Source organism: Colossoma macropomum, unplaced genomic scaffold (genome assembly GCF_904425465.1).
Source record: "Colossoma macropomum unplaced genomic scaffold, Colossoma_macropomum, whole genome shotgun sequence".
Lineage (NCBI taxonomy): Eukaryota > Metazoa > Chordata > Actinopteri > Characiformes > Serrasalmidae > Colossoma > Colossoma macropomum.
Genome location: NW_023494791.1, coordinates 23,448,108 through 23,460,814, shown reverse-complemented (window position 1 = coordinate 23,460,814; position 12,707 = coordinate 23,448,108). Strand labels below are relative to the sequence as shown.

Here is a 12,707-nt window from a genome sequence, read left to right as displayed (position 1 = left end):
AAGAAAGGGGTTGAATGGTGGGGGTCACTGCGACTCCTTCCTGTTGATCATGTTCAAATAGCTGTGCAGTAATGCTGTGAAATGTAAAGCTGGCGGTATGTGTGTAAAGGTAGTAGATGTTTCTGTTGTTTGAGCTGAACCTTTTCCATTTTATTACCTCACTGAAAGTCTTTGGACTCAGTGATTGTATTTAGAGTCTAAAACCAACAGTAACATTTGTTACAGATCTGTTTTACTGAAAGTTTAGGTTTTTTGTTTTTTTTTTTGTTTTTTTGTTTTTTTTTTAAGAAGAGATTGCAAAATGTTTCTTTCTTGCTTGCTTTCTTTTTTTCTAACTTTCCCCCCATTGCAGCCTTGATAACAGTAAAGCTAGTTGTGAATGTCCTGATCTTTACCTTCCTGTTTAAACCAGTTCTTTTCTATGTCCCATGTCTGAACTAAAGCAGTCAGATCAATAGCTGTACTGAATCCCTCAGGAGCTGTGTGTGTACTGCATGGCTGCTGGACCATCTCTCCTCCTCTGAGGCCTTGTCTGCTGCTCCACAATTCCTTTGCACAGAGGTTGTGGAAGGCTGTGGATGGATCTGATCTCTGCAGCATGGCCTGTTGTTGTGTGTGTGTGTGTGTGAGGAAATGTATGTCCAAATTTGAGAGTGTGTGTGGGTGTGTTGAACCTTTTCTTGCATCAATCAATGAACCCAGTGGTATGTGGTGCTGAATGAATAGAGCGCTTAATTGTTGTGCAGAAGCTGCCATTAGTCTGCAGTACTATTGTCTCTGCACCTCCATACAATGATACCGTAGACCTATTTAGACTGAAAAGACCATTATTTTTATCTCCTCGACTGGTCCTTTTATTTATTTTTTTTTATCCTCTCTCCACGAATTAAAGCAGCAGCTGCATCATGAAAAAAAGTGCCTGCTTCTCTAAAATGCTGTGTGTGTGTGTGTGTGTGTGTGGTTCAGATTTCAGCACCAAAAGCCTCGACAAGTCATTAATGGAGTGTTAAAGATGACTGGGTGCGTTGTGTCTTAGCTGGAGAGCTGTCGTTGCACAGCTGTAGCCTGCAGCACAGCATTGATTTTGTGTAGCTTCAGACGGTGTAATATGTGGCTGCGGGGTTGGAGGAAGTCAAGTTAATGGAACGTCGTGGAAGGAAAGGGTGGGCCGATCGAGTCAATAAAGACACAGGGGTCAAAGGTCAGCCATTGTCACAGCCTTTTGATGAACATCTCTGTCCTTTAACAGCTGTGTGTGTGAAAGAGAGAGAGACATTTTGTGTCGGGCAGTATTGACCAATTGAAATATGACTTACTTTCCAAATGTAGCCTTTCTTGGTATTACAGACAGTATTCACAGATCTCATTATCATGTCCCCCGGCCATATTGCTGACATTCCATCAGCAAAATGTGAATGAGCCGCCAATACCAGCTACGGGTTCTAGATCAAAATATCAAGACAAAGTCTGCTCTGAAGTGTTGATGTTAGTGATGCCAGTACTGGTATACTGGTATAAACTATATGGTCCAGCACTAGTAGCGCTGTGTATGTGTTTATGGTGTTCTGTGGTGGAGAGTTGGTTTTGCCTGCCAGAATGGCTGTAGCGCTGGGTGTCTTGTCCTTGTCGTAGTGCTCCATTATTCATCAGTTGTGTTGAAAGCTGGCAGGTCCTCTGCTAGCCAGCTGATGTTACAGCGCACAGCGCAGCGTCTCTGCAGGGTTCACGGTGCCATCTGAAACACTATCATCATCATAACTGCAGGACAGAATCTTCAGGCACTCTTTTCGCTTCCCAGGAGTGAAGGCAGTTTATGCTTAAAGGTTGTACTGTGGTGCCCTTGAGTAAGGCATTTATGAATGCCGTCTATTTGATGGCCAGCTGTTAATACTCAAATCTGTATTTATAACAGTATGGTTACTTTGTCAAGGCTGCTTTGGTGGTACAGCAGCAAGAATAGATGTGGTGACATTGCAACACCCCTGGAGCAGATTTGGGTCAAGTATTTTGCTCAGTTGCACAATGGCAGTGATCAGGGGAGGGCTGCCCCCTCAAATTATTTAGTTAGTTATTACTTTATTTGTTTTTGTCTTTTTCTCAAATGGATTATAGTTGAAATTATACATTTTTGTCCAAATGGAAGTTGGAAAAGTTGCTGCAAAAATTGTAGAGTGTACTTCAACATTCATAAAGTTGATTCCAAGAAGGTGAAATACAAACTGTGGAAACAATTTTTTACCTACCACACTAAACCTCAAACATGTGAGGTGTTTGTGATGGTAATTTGTAGCTGCTTCTGCTGCTTCTATTCAGCTTGCAAACTAATTTTAGGTTCTGCGGGACATTGTTTTCTGATGTTATCTGACATCCGGCTTGTAGTTGAAAATGAGGCCTTTAAGTCAACCAAAAAAATCCTTAATCACATACAGTCCTAGATTAGAAAAACAGGACTGGAACCTAGAGTCCTCCTTACTAGATCAGCATACCTCCTTTCTTTTCAAGAATTGTTCCTGGAGTCCTCTGGCTCCAGCTCGTCCTGATTCCTGATAGGAAACCCTAACCAACTGTATATACGGCTGCGCTATACGACATGCATCTGAAGTTGAACGTTCACCCTGAATAGAAGTCCAAGTGATTGCTCAGAGACAGAGCCTCTGCATGACTGAATACCAGAAAAAAGAACTGTGGTTTGTTCCATCTTCCTCTTTAAAGTCTTTTCTGGTAATTCTCACTCCTTATAATCCCACCCTTATCCTTCCTAATTCCATTCTTATCCTTTTCGTGCCATTTTCACCGGTTGTTCTTTTATTTCATCTTGGCACTCTCATGCATTTTTTTTGTATCTAAGCTGCAGACACTGATAAACTCCCTCCTTTCGTAAAACGCAAGAAATCCTTGGTCCTCCTCCATTTCTGTGACGGCTTTAAACAACCTTTTGCCTTGTTAACTTTCAAGGATTTATTGAACCCTGTAAAATCTATTCAGAGATTTTAGATCTCTGGCGAACATGTTGTTTTCTCTCTTTCTCTATCCCTCTTTCTCTCTTTCTGGACTTCATAGAAAAACTCCTCCCACCTTCCAGAACCAGTGATAAACCTGGTATGATACATCACTGTGATGGTTGGCTCCCTTTCAGTTTCAGTATGCTAAAGAACACCCATGTTGAAGAATTAACTTTGCAGCAAAAAACTTGGCTCCATCATCTGCATGTGATACAGCCTAGGGATGAGCACAGTCCGGTTTCCTATAGATTGCATCCAAATAGATCTGTATAGATTGCATCCAAACTGTCTTTGACCATCTTACAGATAGCAGTTCAGATTAGATGTTAAAGCCTCTGATTGTCCAGCATTCTGTGGAGTTTGGAGTGAGCTAAAGTGATCTACAGCATTTGTTGGGATTAGGAGATTAGATGAAAACAGAGCTGTGCTTTTAAAGGATTGCCTGTTGGCTCTATATCCAGTGCCTCCTCTCCTCTCTTTGTAGTGCGGATGATGAAATGCCTTCAGCGAGGCTGAGCAGTTCTTTAGGGATCTGATAGAGCACCGCAGGCTTTATCTCCCTCAGGTGATGCCTGGCAGCTAAACACTGACAGCCCCCCTTCAGTCTACAATCCCCACCTTTCTGCCCTGTGAAAACGTGTTTAATACATGATTAAAATGCTTTATTTTTGGCTGTCCTTTGTGTCATCGCCTTGCAGTCTCTTGCTCTTTCATAAGGATGGGCGTGGTTATTAGAATTTGATTATTTTATATGGCCTGGAGTTGTTTTTGTTGGAATTTTTCAGACATTTATCTTGTACTCGTAGATCCACATAAATATCATAAATTGTTCATAACACTGAGAGCATTTAATTGAGATATTCAAATACTGCTTGTTTATAAATGCAGATATGTGATTAGATAAAAATGGGTCTCCAGTCCCACACGTACTGCTTGCGTTTACTCATGTCCACACATGCGCTCTCTGAGACATAAGTAAGAGCTCAGTGTTTGTTTCTTGGGCTGCTTTGATTGGCAGGGCCGATGTGTCTACTGCCCGATTTCTATGCTGGGGTTGGCCCACATGATCCAGTTTCAGATTGGAGCCAGAGCTGGGCTAATAACGTGTCACTGAGACTGCTACATTTTAAAAGGGAATTTCTTCCATTTTCTCCTCAGCCCACTTGTCTTTTCTTGAGCAGGTCAGAAATGGCCCAGCACAGCTGACAGTGCAGCCACAAGCCTAGGGCCCTGCACAGGCTACAATAAATATAATCATTTTCTAATCTTCTCTCCTGTCATTGGCCACAGAGTTGAGGTACACTTTCTCCAACCCACGCTTTTGCCCGTCTGGTTGAGGTATCGGACCCATCCATATGATGCCATGGGGCCTCTGACCCAGTGTCTAGCAGCAACAGCTAGTTCCCATCACAAAACCTATTAGTATTAGAGTTACATCCATACAACTAATCACTGAATGGTAATTTATATTTTTCATTACTTTGCATCAATATGCATTTTTTTAATATATTCATGCTTACAGCTGATGTAACCCTTACATAATGGCTGTATAGCTATATCAAAAGTCTAGTAAATTTTGTAAGCTTCTTCTTATACAATCAAATACATGCCGAATACTATTTACTACATAGTACATGAAATCAATGGAAGCGTTGACTACTATCCATTCACTATATCACGATTTCGCTGTTGTCGGAAGAAATCGTATGTCCAAAATGATAACTTTACAGGAGAAGGAAAACACCTACTTTGCTTTTAATGTAAGTCAATGGAACCAGATGTTTTTCCATGTTATTTTGGGCTGTTTCTGTTGGTCCATTCTTCATGAAATTTACACACAAAAGTAAAGGGCAACAGGCATTTTCAAATTCTTTCAAAAACTGAAAAAGGTTTTCTTCCAACAGCAGCGATATATTGAATTTGGACGCATCTTTAGCTGATTGGCACCCAGCCATAAATTCACTAACTGGTTCGTTTTATTTGCAAGGAACAGTTGAGGTGACTTGGTGACAAACGCAGCTGAAAGAAGGTAACTAATTTAAGTTTTTAAAAATAACTCTGGGTCTCCTGAGTGGTGTAACCATCTAAGCATCGGCTCTATCGTTGGGAGACTGCGGATTCGATCTTCTGTGATGCCACAGCCATCTGTGGTCACAGTGCAGGACGGCTTAATAGACTTTTTGTCACAGTCGCTGCATCGTCACATCCGGCTGTAAATAGTAGTGTTATTAAACTTCCACCCAAACCCTTCAGCAATAGAGTGGCAATAGAGGGTCACTGCTTTTCAGCCTCACCCAAAAATATTCCATCAGCCTCACCACAGCTAGAAGAACAGTTGGCATGTCTGGTCATTTCCTCCAACATGGGCAAAAGACTACTTTGACTTAGCTAAAGTGCACTGCACGAAAGTTAAAAGCAATTGAACTTTGTATGACCCTGCATGTCTGCCCCAGTGTACTCTGTTTACCGCTGCACAGGGCTCAGCGGCGAGCCCAGCGGTAAATGAAATACGCCGCAGCAGACGTGTTGTGCATCCTATTGTAAATAATACGTTTGAAAGTGCATCTGTGAATTTTTCGCGTTCAGTGTCAAAGCAGCTGTGCTCAGACAGCAGAGCGTAATCCACAAAAAAAAGGTCTTGATCTGCAAGGAAACCACCCATGACAAGTTTTGCAAAGCGGAGAAGGAGCAGAGCGGATCTTCATGTTAAACACCACACCACACATCCCTAAATGGATAGACTAAAGAAGCTAGCACTTATTCCTCCAGGGTTAATTCTTCCCACTCAGCCCATGTAAACATTAGTGACGTTATCGAGTTGTGAACACCACAACTAACAAAGAGACACAGCATCGTATTTCTACCTTGAAATACAACAAATCTACAGTGGTGAGGGGTGAATTTTTCAAGAATATTAAGAAAATCTCTATGATAACAATTTCTAGGATGGTTCATACGTCAGTAAAGTATGTTTATCCTCAAGCTGAGCAATTTGAAATGCAAGAAAAACTGTCCTACTGCACAGCCTGTGTTGGCTCTCCAGTTCAATTTAACCTTTACCTCATTAAAAGTGACACATGACGAGCAGAGCTTTCCTGCTGAAATTGAACATTATTCAACTTGATCAAGTGGAAACTCAGGTTGGGTTGTTTGGTTGAATTAATGGTGCATTTAGGAATGCAGCATTTATACTGGGCAACAGGCTCAGCCATTGTTTACAACGCAATGGAAGTCATTTAATGCTACTGTTAACGTTCCTGCATTAATGAACACGGAAATGTGTTTATGAATGGTCTGGCCTCGCTCTCTCTGAGTATTTTAGCCCTCCCTCTTGCCCCATCATTCATAGTGATGCTAGCCAGTGCAGGTATCTGTTAGCTAATGTAACACAAATGGCAGTTAGTTTTCTCCTCCAAGCACATTGAGCTGTTCTATGACATTGTGTTGGTGGCAGTAAAAAAAGATTCGGTGGCTGGTTTTATTACTTGGAGGAAGCAAGTGCTAGCCTTCACCCTCCCAGCGTGATAGCAACATGTGATAGGTAGTGGGTGCAATTAGACTAAATTGAGGAGGAAAAAAATTGTTTTTCTGCTTGCTTGTATATGATTCTGCATAGGTTAAATGGGAAACATTTACAATATGGTGTGGGTGCTGATTTGCATTAATTACTGCATCCAGACCAGTACAAGTTTGATCTCAGATGTTCATATGCGGTACTGTGCAAAAGCCTTTGGCACCAAAGCGTATTGTTTACAGCCATTTATGACTAAACAAACATTGGCATACATGAATTGTTACTTGTATTAATATTTGTATTTATTGTAATATTGTTTACCTGTCGAGGGTGTAACCTGCCTTCTGCTCAATGACAGCTGGGATAGGCTCCAGCAACCCACCGCGACCCAGAAGAATAAGCGGTTTAGATGGTGTTTGGGTGTTTGTGTGTGTGTGTGTGTGTGTGTGTGTGTGTGTGTGTGTGTGTGTGTGTGTGTAATATTGTTTTTCTGAGCAAAGAAATGCCAATTGTCTGATAAATAGCTCAATTAAAGATAATATTCTCTGGCAGCCGAGACTTTTGCACAGTACGTGCAAAACTGTGTGTGTGTGTGTGTGTGTGTGTGTGTGTATAGAACAGAAAATATGAGTATGTTCATGTAAAATGTTTGAGTATCAGAAATATGTGAAATGTTTGATATGTGAGATGTGCTTCAAAACAGTAATTCAAAATCAAAGTTTGATCTGTCCATTCAGGGTGGAGCTGATATGAGATGCAGGCGCTCCAGTGCAGACAGACTTTTCTGTCTCTCATCAGCAATGGGAGACTCACCCAAACCACCAATTACTCATCATCTAGTTTTGCCATCAAATTAGAGAGAAAACAAAAAACAAACATAAGTGTGTCCACCAAACAAAGTCATGCTGAGCAGCCAAAGAGCTGCTGCTTTTGTTATGCACTTTTTTGGCAAATGGCGCTGCTTTCCAAACACCTTTGCTCAGCATGATGTTGGATGAATAGCTTCTCGGAAATGCCGATGTGCTGCTCTCTGTAAAAAAGAATAAAACAGTAAGAGACTCATAAGGACTGAATTTTGTCTGTGCCCATGCTCGTTTTTATATGTAATATTATTTCATTTTTATTGTAGCATTACAGTTGGAAACTACATGAGCAAGTCTATTTGAGATTATTTAATGATTTGACAGGTGCAAGTGTGTGATGATTTAGGTATGCAATTTACATGATGCTAATAGACCTTTCTCACAGGCACTGCTTTGTCACATCCAGCTGTATACAGAAGTGTTCTCATACTTCTGCCTGCACTAACAGAGTGGCAATGGAGGGTTAGTTGGGCCAGTAGGCGTAGTAGGCCGAAGCGGGTCGTGCAAAATTTGAAAGCATTTGAACTTTGTATGACCCTACACATCTGCTTCGTGCAGAATCGCAATGGAAATAATATGTTTTAAATCGCATCTGTGAATTTCACGCGTTCAGTGTGGAAGCAGCTGCATTCAGACGGTGGAGTGGATTTTGCTACTGCGTCTGAACTGTGAGGAATCCATCTGAGACAAAGCGGAGAAAAAAATGGAGTGGATCATTATTCAGCCAATACTGCATCACACATTACTAAACAGATAAACCAAAGAACCTAGCACCTACTGAACTTCATTTTGAAGGAGAAAGTTCACCAGGTTAAATTCTTCCTAATCAGCCCATGTGAACGTTAGCAGTGTTAGTGAGTGCCTTGAACACCACAACTGGCAAAGAGGCACAGCATCATTTCTTCATTTCTACATTAAAGTAAACTAATCGCCATGCTACAGTGCTGAGGGGCGCTTGTCATCTATTTTTCAAGGCTTTTAAGCATTAAGAATTAATGCTTATCTTCAAGCTGGGAGTTTTTTTTTTTATATAGCACAAATACAGGTCAACCTCTCCGACTGTACAGCCCTGTGTTCACTCTCCGGTTCAGTTTTACCTACCTTCTTTTTGATTGATTACTTTGTGAAAAGTGTCACATGACAAGCTGAGCTTTTCTGCTGAAGTTGATTGTTTTTCAGCTTGATCGAGTGGAAACTCAGGTAAAGCTGTTTGGTTGAATTATTGGTGCATTTTGTAACGCAGCATTTATTCTGCGCAGTAGTCTCAGCCATTGTTGACAACACAACGGGAAATCATTTAACGCTACTGCCTACGCTTCTGCATTAACGAACACAGAAGGGAGAGAATAGTCTATTTGTAGCTTACCTTTTGACATTAGCCTTGTAGCTCCAGTGTAAAACAAAAGAATTGAAATACAGACATCAAACATTTTGGCTGTTCTTTTAAAATAAGCATTTATTTCGTCTGATTATGATAATGTGGATGTGTATGCATAGGAGCATTTGCTTGTGTGCGTGGGTGGGTGTCTTTGCTCTTGAGCGTGTTCAGAAAATATTGCTACCATATTGAAAGCTGGGCAGTAGAGGGGTGGACGATGAAGGGCACTGACAGGTGATTAATCCAGGGCAGTCTGAAGCTTTAATATCTGATTTACAGTCTCCACTTCAGCTGCTCATTCATCCAATCAGCATGACACTTCACAGGCTAAAGGATTAGCCAGTCAGCTAGCTGGATTGATAAACTGTATGCTTGTCTTTGGAGGATAGAGGACTGGATGAGAGGAGGGGGTGTATGCGGAGGGAGAAGAGGGCTGGGACACTGGAAAAGACTAAGATGGATGGAGGAGAGGCTGAGTGGAGTGGGAGTGTGTTCGAGAGAGAGTGAGTGAGGGATAGAGAATGGGGCAGATATCTGTGTTGATGCTGGTGTTCTGCCAGCACTGATAGCCACAGTTTGTTTTGCCTCAGTATCAATATTGGGATAGCCACTGGAGGGTGGAACATAGCTCCCACTGGGACTCTGACACTGTGCAGAGACTCTACAGAGATTGTGTATTGTGTGCATGCCCACGCACCATAGAACCTTTTAAGCATACAAAACTAAATTATCCTCATTTTTAAAAGAAGTCAATACACGTGGAAACTAAGCTGCAAAGGCAGCCCCATTGTGAATTCATTTTTTTTCTGTGATATCATAAAGGTTTTTGCATTAAACAGTGCTATGTTATATTCATTATTGTATGACAGTTATTCATTATTATATGATAGTCTATTCTGCTCTGCATTGTGAACACCCTTCCCTATGATAAAACCACACACTTATCTTCTGTTGTTACAAGCTTGACACTGTAAAAACAGAAAAACTCTCTTTGATGCTATATAGAACTAGTCAAATTAACTTGCAATGAAAGTTAAGATTGTCTCTTCCTTCGCCTGTAAAGTTACTTTTTTGAAGGTGGTTTTGTTGGCAACAATATACTTCCCAATTCAGAATACAACTGTTTAGTCTTACCATTCTTGTCGAAGTTATAAGGAGTGTTTGAGCCTGGACTGCTTTTGAATGAGGTGCAATACAGGACAGTCATTCTGAATCTATTTTAACAGGACAGTAACAAAAACAGACTGTGAAAACCTAAAGGATAGAGAGATATTGAAGTGATCCTAGAGCTAAATTGAAGAGAAAGGAAGGACATAGGACTGATAAGCATTCCTTTTAGCATAGAAGAGTAGAGTTTTGCTTTTGCTAGGTTCATTTTGCTATACTATTTAAATGTAATCTGTTATGCTATGCAAATGTTCAGAGTTATGATACACTCAGTCCACGATTCAATTCAGTACACAATACTAGGTTCACAGTTTGATATGTTCAGAATATGTTAAACTAATTTTGCAAAAGGGAAAGTGATGACAGTGGAGCTGGAAGGCAGGAGAAGTGCTGGAGTGAGTTGTTGATTTGGTGCTGATCATTGGCAAACTTTGATGTTAAACAAAGCAGCTGCATTAGATGCTGTAATTAATAGAATTTCCATTCTGCACAGTTCGAGTTTGCATTGTGATGTCACAATGCTTTGTTGTATTGTAACCCCTCAAATGTAAGTTTAAATTCCACACCTTCATCAGAATTTCTGTGGCAGGTGTGAAATTAATTAATATAAAATTGCAGCTCGTTTTTATCACCAGTGGTGCAACGAAGGGTTAATTGTCTAGTGAGCATGTGTGTTTTGTGTGCACATTGTTACGGCTCCTCCTCCCTCCACCTCCTCTGAAGAGAAATCTGCTGTCTCCCTGAGCTCCATTAAACTTTTAAACCTCATTCTGCATCTGGTACAAAAGAGAGCCTTCCTGTGTCTCTTATATCATGTTTTTCCTTTTCTATCGTGCTCTCTCTTGCTCTCTCTCTCTTTCTCATGCATTTGCCCCCCTCTGTCTCTTCCTTTGTCTCTCACCCACTCTCTTTACTTCTTTTCATCTGTCTCTCTCTTTCTCTCTCTCTCATGCCCTTGCGCCCCTCTGTCGCGCTCTCTCTCTCTCTCCTCTCTCTCTCTCTCTCTCTCTCTCCTGTGTTGTATGCTGCAGAATAACAGTACAGCACTAATGGAGCCGCAGGACACCAGATGCATGCTGGGTATTTATGCAGATGATCACCGTGGAGGTCTCTGTGCCTGAGAGAGTTTGAGCTGAGTTGCTGCCATAGCCTTTTTCTCCATCCTCTCCTTTCCCTTATTCCAGCCTAGGACTGACTGACTGTCTGTCTGTCTGTCTGTCTCTCTCTCTCTCTCTCTCTCTCTCTTTCTCTTATTCTAGCCTAGGACAATCTGTCTATCTTTCTCTCTTGCTCTTGTGCGATCTCTGTCGATGGCTACTGGTATCAGAGTAATATCAATAGAGAATGCTAGATGGCATATCAGAGGGAATAAAGGAACAAATCTGTCCTGAAATAGCACATATCCACATCATGTGATGCGATGTTGTTAGCTGTGTAGTTCTTCCTCTCGGGTGGCAGTATTTGAATAGTTTGAGCATGATAGCCTACTTTTAGATTCTCATCTTAAGTGAAGTGCTTCAGTTAAACATATTATTCCTTTTAAAGCATAGTGGTTTTTAAAGAAGAAGAATCCGCATCAACTGATACTCAAGATTGCAGTATTGGCATCTGATAAAGTGATCTCATTCTATCTTTATTTTGTATATGCAGCATTGATAAGCAACTTGCTTGTCCTTCCTGTGTGTGTGTGTGTGTGTGTGTGTGTGCACATGCACAAGCTTGCACACTTCTCTGTGTTGTCCTCAGAAGCCTGGAGTCTTGGCAGTGAGTCCCACAAAGACTTTTCAAATCCTCTCTTCTTGACCAGTCCCAATACAGCAGGACTGTGTGTGCACATGGTTTAAAACACACAATCAGGAATACAATTTCTATTGTTGTTAATGTCTTGTTTACTGGCCTGTTCTGTTAACTGTGATTGATAGCTGAAAAAAAAGAAAAGAGTTGGTCCCCCTCAAACTGTTCTGAATGACCTGAATATGTCTGTAATTGGTGGGGGTGGACGCTCATCCCAGCCTATTCTGTCAATACACATTACACGGACACAGTGATCCCCACTTCTCCCTGGTGTGTTTGTCTGTGGGTCAGAGTCTACGAGAAAAGAAGCCACTGAGAGAGACACACACACACACTCACCTCCTAAATGAAGGGGAGAGCAAATATTGACTATATGGTGGTGCAGCTACAAGGCAAGTCATCCGTCAGAGCCTAACCCCACTGTCCTTTCTGTCCTCATTACAGAGACCTGGATTTATCTCAAATTTTCACACACATGCAGAGGAACCAACGGATTTACTGACTGACAGCCTGAAAGAAAGCTACGTCCACAGAAAGAGGTGAGGGTTCTTTCTCAGTCTGCAATTGTATAGTCTGACTCTGTAAAGAGTTTTTTTTCATGCACTGCGGAGACCAAAATGTCCTGTTTTTGTAGGAAAACCAAACAAAAACAGCTAACCTGAAATGTCTGGAGCAGGAGTTGCACCTTTTTATTTATTTTTATTTTTTTTTACTTCTTTTTTTTTACTTTTATTTCCAAACAGAAACTTTTTTAGTTGTTGTTGTGGTTAATGATCTAATTAGGTTTAGGGCTTGACAGAATTTTTTTTTATTACATATAAATAGTTACGTATGTCTGTTGGACAAAAATCTCCAAAATGCTAACTTTTCAGGAGAAGGAAAAACATTCTTAACATTCAGTGAAAATCAGTGTAAAAAGAGAAGTCCAGGCCATTTAGAGAATTTCTATAGGTCTGTTCATCATGAAACTTGTGCGATGAAAAGACAGA

The 12,707-nt window shown here is 41.0% G+C and overlaps 1 protein-coding gene across 2 annotated transcripts in view; it reads left to right on the top strand.

Moving 5' to 3' along the window:
• ndst2a (N-deacetylase/N-sulfotransferase (heparan glucosaminyl) 2a) overlaps window positions 1-12,707 on the top strand; it is a 151,580-nt gene that overhangs the window by 80,194 nt on the left and 58,679 nt on the right. For both annotated transcript variants that reach the window (XM_036574501.1, XM_036574502.1), the window contains one exon: window positions 12,163-12,257. The gene's annotated coding sequence lies outside the window, so the exon portion shown is untranslated. The remainder of the gene's footprint in view (window positions 1-12,162; window positions 12,258-12,707) is intronic.